At 36.0% G+C, this 7,615-nt stretch overlaps 1 non-coding gene across 1 annotated transcript; it reads left to right on the top strand.

The window, feature by feature from the left end:
* Positions 1-3,555: 3,555 nt before the first annotated feature.
* LOC127217050 (U6 spliceosomal RNA) lies at positions 3,556-3,662 on the top strand. The gene has a single exon (XR_007834061.1). It is a non-coding gene; the product is annotated as a U6 spliceosomal RNA (small nuclear RNA).
* The last annotated feature ends 3,953 nt before the right edge of the window (positions 3,663-7,615 follow it).

Raw genomic sequence — 7,615 nt, 5'->3', positions numbered from 1 at the left:
TCTTTGTCAAAATCAATTATTCATTGGTATGTTTATTATCATTAGTGTTTTTATTTAATTCTTTTGGCTTAGTTCTCCAAAACCTCCACATTCAGCTTTGAGAGTGACGGTTGTTATAAATAAACCTATGTATATAAAAAAAAACTTTAATATAATGCAATGTTTATAAAGCAGAATAATAATAGCTTTTTATTTATCTGCCTATGTTCTATTTAATCTCAGTTTCTTTCTTAGCTACAATCATAGTGTCATGTGTGGGTAACAACAGTGGTCTTGACTTTACCACAATTAAATACTGTTCAATGTGTTAGGTATTACCAACACATATATGTCACATTTACAAGTGTCTTTCAGTTTATTAACAAAATAGTGCCAGATGGTGTATATGTAGGAAAAATTGACTACTTTCTCCTCATGTAGACTTGAAATAGAGGCTTGAATACAAGTTTGATGTCTACACATTCAATGTTTAATTATGTTGTTCTTCACATTGGATTCTTGATGGTAACTAATTATTATGCCAAGTGCTTGGCTGTAGATATCTGTATCTACTTCATCAATGATTTGATACAGGTATTTTTTCTACAATTAGGGTAGTCAACACCTAATTACAAGACATGGCCAGTTTAGGCATGAACTACACTTTCTGCAAGAGTCTTAAGTAAAATCACCCTTATACACTAGTTACCATTGTTTTACTTTACAACTAATATCCCTTTATAAGTGAATATATGTCATGATCTACTCTCTGTTTCTTCTATAAATCTCTCAGCAGGGTCTTCTCTTTTATTTTTTATTTTTACTTTCTATATAGAACCTAATTTCCTCCCCCTCCCTTCTTCTAATACATGCTCCCTCCCTCCCTCTTTTCCATTTTTCCACCCTCCTATGCTCCCCTGACCAGCATCTCCTCCTATCCCCCCACTCCACATGTAGGGTGATGCCTTGAAGAAGGGTCATCTAAATCTCTCCAGTCATTTGGAGTAGGTACTAGGCGTTCTCTCCTGCCTGTAGATAAAGGGAGTATCCCTCCATGTGGAATGTGCTCCCAAAGAAGGAGTGCCTTTTCTAGTTCTATTTGGCTGCACATTTCATGATGTCATTGTTTTGCCACATGTGGGGTTACTTAATACTTTTCCCATTTTGTACACTCTCTATATATTATATTCACAATGTTCACAGCCTTAAAGAAGCTCCTATGTTTTAGGAGGTTACATTTGTTGACTATTGCTTTCAGTGTCTGTACTATTGATGTTATAAATAGGAACTGTTTTTTTTGTTTTGTTTTTTTTTTTTTTTTTTTTTTTTTTTTTTTTTTTGTGCCAATGTGTTCAAAGCAATTTACGATTTTCTTTACTATGATATTCAGTACGTCTGGATTTTAACATAGGTCTCTCATTCATTTGAATTACAGTTTTGTGTATAGAAATAGATAGAAATCTATGTGTCTTTTCATTTCTTGTGTACCAAGGTAATTGTAGCCTCATAAAAAGTGTTTGATAATGAACATTCTGTTTCTTTTATGTAGAACAACTTGAGGAGTATTGGTATTAGCTCGTCTGTTAAAATTCTGCACTGAAGCCATCTGGCTCTGTGCTTTTTTTGTTATGAGTCTTTTGATGACTGCTTCTATTTCATTGTGGGTTACAGGTCTATTGAAGTTACTTATCTGTACTCAAATTAACTTTGTTAGTTATAGTTATCCAGAAATATGTCAATTTTCTTATTATTTTTGAATTTTGTGGAGTACATGTTTTCAAAATCTGAACTGAAAATTCTCTGGAGTTCCTTAGTGTCAATTATTATGAACCCCTTTTCATTTCTGATTTTGTTAGTCAAATCTGTCAAAGACTTACAGAATATGGCATTTACAATGGTTAATATTTTTCATAACAGTGAGACTGAACTGCTCAGAAAGGAAGATGGATCCCCAAGAATATTGTTATTGAGTTTGCCATGAACATGGCAGGAATAGACATTTGGATAAGAAAATGTTCTTGCCTATTCTGGTTGACTGTATATTTATGAACTGAAAATGCAGTCATCAGAGGAAAGTGACTGCTGAAACATTATTAGGCATTGTTGCAAGGTACCAGCTTTATGGACAAGTGTGTCAGACATTATGTAGGAAATGGAAATTTGAAGAACATTCTGTCAAAAAAGATGGACACCTTCAAATTTCCTGATTTGCTGAGAAGTCAACTAGACACAGTAGGCCTTTAGGCTGAAAATGGATGCCCCAAAATTACAAGAAAGAAAAAAAAAACATTTTGTTACCAATCTAGACAGCAAGATGTCTCCATCAGTTCTATAGTTTATCAGTTACCATTCTGTTTTATTTGATGGAGTTCAAGACAGATTATTATGATTATAATTTTCTTAGTTATGAAAAACTTTATGTATAAGACTGTACAATTACAAAGATAAGATCAATGATAGAATATTTTCTTAAATCTTGACAAATGAACTAAATATTCTAACCACAGTTCTTACATGATAAGTGTTGTGTTACATAAAATTTGACTACGTTAATGGGATAAACATTCATTTTATTAAGACAAAAATGAGAACATGATGGAGAAGACTTCTGTAATATATTTTTATTATTTGTTGTTTAAATAACAATGGGGAATGTAGAAGCATATAAGAAGATTCTGGGAGTTTTATGGAGATAGCAGTTGGCATGTAGGACACCATAGGAATAGAAGGAAACTGGATCTCTCTCCAGTAAGAAAAAAATGTGTAAATGCAAATATTAATATATTAGATTAGTAATTAAGAAAGAGCTTGCCAATGAGAAGCCATAGTCATTGTCCAATACTATTATAATTAATATAAATATCTGAATAGTCATTAGGGTCATGGTTGCTGTGGAACACAAACCAAAGAATGCGCATGAAAGTACAAGAAGTATACCGAACACCAAAAAGGTTGGACCAAATAAAATAGACCCCTCAACATATAATAATCAGAGCACATAGTATGCAGAATTAAGAAAGAATATTAAGATAAGCGAAGGAAAAGGACAGGTAAATATAAAGGCAGACATATCCAAATTAGACCTCAATTATCCATGCAAGCACTCATGGCTAGATGGTCTTGGGTAGATATTCTACAAGTACTTAGATAGGAATAATACCAGCCCGGGCTACTATAACCAGCAAAACTCTCAATCACTATAGTTGGAGAAAACAATATATTTAATGAAGAAGCCAGATTTTCCCAATACTTATCTACAAATTCAGCCCTACCGAAAGTATTGAAAGGTAAACTCCAACCCAAGGAAGTTAATTATGCCCACAAAGATGTAAGCAACAGATAATCTAACTAAACAAGAAACCAAGGGTAAAACAGGACATATACATTCACAATTCTACTGACAACAATAAACCTAAAACAAACAAGCATCAACAATCAATGGTCCTAATTCAAACTCAACTATAATGGTCTTGACTCAACTATAAAAAACACAGGATAGTAGAATGGATAAAAAGACAGAGCCCATACTTCTGATGCATATGAGAAACACATCTAAGCTTGAAAATAGGCATTGCTGTGCTAGCCTCAGCAGCAAATAAACTAAAATTGGAACGATACAGATAGGATTAGCATGGCACCTGCACACGGGAAAAACACAAATTCGTAAAGTGTTCCATATTATTTTTACTCCAACTACACCAGAATCCAAGGGTAAAGCAGAACTGATATATTTAAAAAGACATAGGCTCATTGACCCCTATATCCGGGCCTCTGCTAAAGAAAGAAGCCATAGCTGGAAAGTTCCATTTTCCAGTGAGATCCGACTATCCTGCAAAACATTCCCAAGTTTCAGCTCAGCCCTTGTCCTCTTCTGCCAGCTATTGGCCAGAGGTTAGTCTGGGCCCAATTGGGGCTTCCTCTCCCCTATAACCTCTTCCCTCCCAACTCCCTGGGTTGGCCACTGATCCTGCTGCCCCTCTCTGCTGTCCCCATGGAGAGCACCCTTGGAGATCTGATACACCCCCACCCATCCCCACCACGAGCCTGCACCCACTAGCCTGTGCGGGTATGTTGCTCTGGTTGAGCACTGGGACAGAGGGTGGAGCCAACAGTTCACCCTACTTGGTAGACTTCTCGATAAAGCTCTGAAATGAGGAGACATACCTATCCACGCGGGAAAACCCATAATTTCCACCTGCTCAGTCTCTGACCCCCACCTCCAATCCACTGCTGGAGTCCCGGGGCCTTGCAGAGATCCACCTATCTATGCGGGACAACTGCCCCAGATTCATAAAAGAAACAATACTAAAACTCAAAACTCACATAAAACCTCACACACTTATAGTGGGAGAATTCAATACACAACTCTCAACACAAGAAAGGACCACAAATCAGAAACACAACAAAAAAACAACGAAAAACAAAAGAAGTAACAGAAGTTATGTCTCAACTGGGGTTAACAGACATCTATAGAACATTCCATCCAAAGACAAAAGAATATACCTTCTTCTTTGTTCCACATGGAACCTTCTATAAAATCAACCACATACTAGGTGGTATAACAAACCTCAACAAATACAAGAGAATAGGAATAGTCCCCTTTATCTTATCGGACCACCATGCTTTAAAATTGGAATTCAACAACAACACAAATAGCAGAAAACCTGCAATATCATGGAAATTGAACAACATGCAATTGCACCACTCCTGGGTCAAAGACGAAATAAATAAAGATATTAAAGACTTCCTAATATACAACGAGAATGAGGATACAATGTACCCGAACTTATGGGACACCTTGAAAGCAGTGCTACTAGGGAAGTTCATTGCACTAAGTGCCCATATGAAGAAAACAGAGGATAGTCACATAAGAGAATTAAGAGCACAAATGAAAGCCTTAGAACACAGAGAAGCAAATTCACTACATAGGGGTAGACGCCGGGAAATAATCAACGTGAGGGCTGAAATCAACAAAATAGAAACCAGGAAAACAATATAAAAAAATCAATGCAATGAAGAGTTTTTTTTTTTTTTTTTTTTTTTTGTGAAAATCAAGAAGATAGACAAACCTTTATCCAAATTAACAAAAAAGCAGAGAGAGAACATGCAAATAAACAAAATCAGAAATGAAAAGGAGCACATAACAACAGACACAGAGGAAATCAAGAAAATTTTTAGGTAGTATTTGAAATTCTGTATTCCACAAAAATTGAAAATTCAAAGTAAATGGACAAATTTCTAGATAACTATCACTTACCAAAATTAAATGAAGAACAGACAAACAACTTAAATAGACCTATAACCCACAATGAAATAGAAGCAGTCATCGAAAGCCTTCCAACAAAAATTTCCAGGGACAGATGGCTTCAATGCAGAATTCTCCAAAACATTCAAGGAAGACCTAATACCACTACTCCTCAAAATGTTCCACAAGATAGGAAGAGAAGGTTCATTGCCAAACTCATTTAATGAGGCCACAATAATTTTGGTACCCAACCCTGACAAAGACACAATCGAAGAAAGAAAACTACAGACCAATATCCCTGATGAACATCGATGCAAAAATATTCAATAATATACTGGCAAACGGAAATCAAAGAATACATCATTGAAATCATACACCATGACCAAGTAGGCTTCATCCCTGTAATGCAGGGATGGTTTAACATACAAAAATCTATCAAATCGATCCCCCATATAAACAAACAGAAAAAGAAAAACCATATGATTATCTCCCTAAATGCGGAAAAAGCCTACAACAAAATTCACCACCCTTTCATGATAAACGTCTTGGAGAGGTCAGAGATAACAGGACCATACCTGAACATAATAAGAGCAATATACAGCAAACCAACTGCCAATGTCAAACTGAATGGAGAGAAATTTAAGCCAATTCCTCTAAAATCAGGAACAAGACAAGGCTGCCCTCTCTCTTCATATCACTTCAATATCGTACTAGAAGACCTAGCTAATGATATAAGACAACAAAAGGAGATCAAGGGGATCCAAATTGGAAAGGAAGAAGTCAAACTGTCTCTCTTTACAAATGATATGATAGTTTACATACGCGACCCAATAAACTCTACCAGGGAACTCGTACAGCTGATAAACACCTTCAGCAATATAGCAGTATACAAGATAAACTCAAAAAAGAAATTTGTGGCCCTACTTTTTTCAGACGACAAAGGGACAGAGAAAGAAATCAGAGAAACATCACCCTTTATAATAGCCACAAACATCAAAAAGTATCTTGGTGTAATGTACACCAAACAAGTAAAGGACCTAAATAATAAGAACTTTGTGGCTCTAAAGAAAGAAATTAAAGAAGATACCAGAAAATGGAAAGAAGATCTGCCATGCTCTTGGATAGGTAGGATAAACATTCTAAAAATTTCAACCTTGCTAAAAGCAATCTACACATTCAATACAATCCCCATTAAAATCCCACCACAATAATTCACCGACCTTCAAAGGATAATAATCAACTTAATATGGAAAAACAAAAGATAGCCAAAACAACCCTATACAATAAAAGAACTTCAGGAGGCATCACCATTACAGACTATAAGTTCAGCTAGGGAGCTATAGTTCAGAAAAATGTCTGGTATTAGCATAAACATACACAGGTAGACCAATGGAATCAAATTGATAATCATGATATTAACCCACACACCTATGAACACCTGATTTTTGACAAAAAAGAAAAAAATTATACAATGGGGCAAAGACAGCATCTTCAACAAATGGTACTGGCACAATTGGAAGAGGGTGTGTAGAAGACTGCAAAAAACCCCATGTCTGTCGCCTCAAGTACAAATGGATCAAAGACCTCAACCTCAATCCAGCCATATTGAACCTCTTAGAAGAGAAAGTAGGATGTACCCTTGAACAAATTTGTATAGGAGACTGCTTCCTGAATATAAATCTAGGGGCACAGACACTGAGAGAAACAATTAATAAATTGGACCTCTTCAAACATAGAAGCAAAGGAAACAGTGGAGAAGACCAAATGGCAGCCCACAGACAGGGAAAATATTCTCACCAATCCTATATCCAACAAAGGGCTGATTTACAAAATATACTAAGAACTCAAGAAACTAGTCAACAAAACACCAAAAAACCTTTTTAAAAAATGGGGTGCAGAACTGAAGAGAATTATAAATAGAGGGAAAAAAAAGGCTGAAAGACACTTAAGAAAATGCTCCAGATCCTTAGCTATCAGGGAAATGCAAATCAAAACATCTTTGAGATACCATCTTATTCCTGCCAGAATGGCTAAAATTAGAAACACCTTTGATGATACATGTTGGAGAGCTATGGAGAAAGGGGAACACACCTCCACTGCTAGTGGGAGTGCAAACTCGTACAGCCATTTTGGAGGTCAGTATGGCTCTTCCTCAGAAAAATGTGAATTACTTTACCACAGGACCCAGCAGTCCCCCAATTGGGCATAAACCCAAAGGATTCTCATCCATGCAACAAAGACATGTGTTCAACTATGTTCATTGCAGCACTATTTGTAATTGCAAGAACCTGGAGGAAACCTAGATGCTCCTCAATTGAAGAATGGTTAATGAAGATGTTGCTGATCTACACAGTGGAATACTACTCTGCAGAAAAAAATTATATCTTGACA

This window comes from Phodopus roborovskii, unplaced genomic scaffold (genome assembly GCF_943737965.1).
Source record: "Phodopus roborovskii unplaced genomic scaffold, PHOROB, whole genome shotgun sequence".
Classification (NCBI taxonomy): domain Eukaryota; kingdom Metazoa; phylum Chordata; class Mammalia; order Rodentia; family Cricetidae; genus Phodopus; species Phodopus roborovskii.
This window is presented reverse-complemented; position numbering and strand designations above follow the sequence as displayed.